This window comes from Poecilia formosa, unplaced genomic scaffold (genome assembly GCF_000485575.1).
Source record: "Poecilia formosa unplaced genomic scaffold, Poecilia_formosa-5.1.2 Scaffold472, whole genome shotgun sequence".
In the NCBI taxonomy this organism is placed as follows: domain Eukaryota; kingdom Metazoa; phylum Chordata; class Actinopteri; order Cyprinodontiformes; family Poeciliidae; genus Poecilia; species Poecilia formosa.
In genome coordinates this window covers 182,548-185,645 of record NW_006800411.1, presented here as the reverse complement: position 1 = coordinate 185,645, position 3,098 = coordinate 182,548, and the positions used below count along the sequence as shown (strand labels likewise).

Genomic DNA, 3,098 nt, shown 5'->3' with positions numbered 1-3,098 from the left:
AACTGTGAAACATGTTGCGGGATGTAGGAGATACGAGTCAGAGGACAATATTAACTTTGGATTTGTGGAAAACTGGAATACTGATATTGTATTTGCTTTATTTAGAAGAAAAGATTTTACGTTTTTCAAAGAAAAGTGACTCTCTGAGAAATCTTTAGACGTGATGATCGTATGATCCACAAGGTGGCGGTAATGCAATGAAATGAATGGCGACGGTCATAAAATCTCGAAGAAGAAGAAGAAGAAGAAGAAGAAGAAGAAGAAGAAGAAGACAGCACTCGCTCTGTTTTGTTGAATGTTTGAGTGTCTCTGAAAACATCTTCAGTCCAGTTTAAACGAGTTTATCAACGAGCAGTTAATCCTGCTGAAGAAACTTTTACAGAGTTTAAAGAAATCATCGTCAAGTCGGAGGAAGAGATGGATGATCAGCGCAGACTGCTGGATTTCTCCTGGACTCCCCGGATAATTTTACACCGGATAGGTAGGAAACACCAGTGTTTGGATGAAGGTTAATGTCCTTTCTGTATGAGGATCATTTAGTAAATGTTCTTTTCCCGTATAAATGTTTTGTTAACAGTTCAATGAACGCGCAGACATCAAATCACGCTGTTAGAATGGCTTATTTATGTACTTTTATTTACTTTTGAAAACAGCAGCAATATGAACAATGCAGCGCAAAATTAGTAAAGCAAGCAGCATAAAACAATAATAGCGGTGTTATTAGCTGTAAAATGTAATAATTTGTAATCAATAAATTATAGTAGCGACTGTTTGTCAAACCAGATATCCTATAAAAGTCCAAGCCACTGCTGCACTGAGGTGATGCTTCGTACGTATATAAAAATGTTCAATGTCCAAAAAACTTGAAGATTGCTCTTATAGTTTATTTTTCACATATTACAAGCAAATATGAAAACCAAATTTTTCATTAGTGGTGTGTTGAGTAGTCCAGGAGGATTTTTATGAAGCACGTAAAACAGAGAACTCACCTGAACCTGAGCAGTTATAGTTGTTATTTCTTAGTAATAAATCGTTGTCCACATAGCGAGTAACAAGCCANACCCGTACCAGCAACAATGTCCCACAGGACAGCCAGGTTCTCCAGTCAAGCAATTATGTGCATAAATCTAAATGTTCTTCTTTTAGACAAATAAAAAGAAAGCTATAAAAAAATTTAATGTTGATATAAAGTTACATTTGTTCATATCTGAGGGTTAAAGCATAATTTCTGTCATGACGGGAGTGTTAGTGCTGAATGTTACTGCTGAAAATTGCAGAGACATTTGAGTTCAGCTGCAGAACACTTGCTGAAAGGAAATGAGAAGAAGCAGAAAAAAGTGAAACAATCTGTAAATCTGGCTACATAGCAAAAACTCTCAGCTAAGCTGAATAATTTAAAATGAGTGCTAACATCACTGCAGAAAATTTTAAATATTGCATGGTAATGCTTGCAAAGGTAAAGTATAAGGTGGCCATATGTTGATGACCACCTTATGTTAATTTCAGTATTAAAGAGAGTAATGGCATTTAATCCATCTAGCGCAGTTGTAAGAGTGGATAAGCTAACATTAGCTAAATAAATATTAGTGAGGCAGTCGATAGTAAAAATACACAATTATTTTGTTTGTTGCCAACAACGCCACCTGGGACTTCCACCCAGGAATTGATTTAGGGCAGGTACGCTTTTGCAATAGACACTGTTTCAAAGTTAAAGTAATGTATTGAAATAAAAACGGTAAAATTCAATAATACCTCTCTGTGGAGAAGAAGGAGTTAGAAAAACTAAACTCGGTTGCCGAGGCTTGGCGGTAGGTGCTGACAGGTCCTGGATTGGAGGATCCCGAGCACAGAAATCGCCGCAAACACCCGTGACGTCACACACATTGGCTTTCCCTCTATCGATTTATGTTGATCACGGACAGCCACAATAAAAGGAGGGGTGGGGGGGGGGCACCATCTGGGCCAAATGCACCACCTTCAATCCTCAGAGCTAAAAAAAGAAATAAATACAAACTATTATTAAAATACCGGTAGAAAATTAAAATAGATAAAACCGTTAAAGTCCTTTACACTCGACCACCAGCACCGCACAATTAAGTGTACAAGCCGGTGCTGATCGGCTCTCAATAAGCCACAAAGCAGCAGCGCTCATTGATATACGGATACAATTGGAAAGGTTCTTTTCTGGCGAAGTGAAGAAACTGTGAAACATGTTGCGGGATGTAGGAGATACGAGTCAGAGGACAATATTAACTTTGGATTTGTGGAAAACTGGAATACTGATATTGTATTTGTTTTATTTAGAAGAAAAGATTTTACGTTTTTCAAACAAAAGTGACTGTCTGAGAAATCTTTAGACGTGATGATCGTATGATCCACAAGGTGGCGGTAATGCATTGAAATGAATGCCGACGGTCATAAAATCTCGAAGAAGAAGACAGCACGCGGTCTGTTTTGTTGAACGTTTCAGTGTTTCTCTAAAAACATCTTCAGTCCAGTTTAAACGAGTTTCTCAACGAGCGGTTAATCCTGCTGAAGAAACTTTCACAGAGTTTAAAGGAATCATCGTCAAAGTCGGAGGAAGAGATGGATGATCAGCGCAGACTGCTGGATTTTCCCAGGATAATCTTACACCGGATAGGTAGGAAACACCAGCGTTTGGATGAAGGTTAATGTCTAAATGTGTGGAGCTTTCTGTATGAGGATAATTTAGTAAATGTTCTTTTCCCGTATAAATGTTTTGTTAACAGTTAAATGAACGCGCAGACATCAAATCACGCTGTTAGAATGGCTTATTTATGTACTTTTATTTACTTTTGAAAACAGCAGAAATATGAACAATGCAGCGCAACTTGTCATTGTTTTTACTTCCTGTTCTGCTCTGGTGAAAAACCACAGGCCCAACCCAGTGCATGCTGGTCCTACACCTGTCCCTATATTTATAGAAAATGGACCCACAGTTCTTCCTGTCTAACTTAGAGAAGTAAATAGAATAAATAATAAAATAAACTGATCATTTTGGGATTTCTGTAATAAACAACGAATGTCTTCTCTCATTTATTTTAATAAAGTTAACAATTCCTCTTTTTTCTGTGTCC

At 37.5% G+C, this 3,098-nt stretch overlaps 2 protein-coding genes across 2 annotated transcripts in view; both read left to right on the top strand.

Moving 5' to 3' along the window:
* LOC103156277 (gastrula zinc finger protein XlCGF57.1-like) overlaps positions 1-3,098 on the top strand; it is a 38,948-nt gene that overhangs the window by 18,617 nt on the left and 17,233 nt on the right. The window contains exon 2 of the mRNA XM_016664173.1: positions 2,499-2,573. The gene's annotated coding sequence lies outside the window, so the exon portion shown is untranslated. The remainder of the gene's footprint in view (positions 1-2,498; positions 2,574-3,098) is intronic.
* LOC103156254 (trichohyalin-like) overlaps positions 1-3,098 on the top strand; it is a 110,519-nt gene that overhangs the window by 98,376 nt on the left and 9,045 nt on the right. The window lies entirely within an intron of this gene.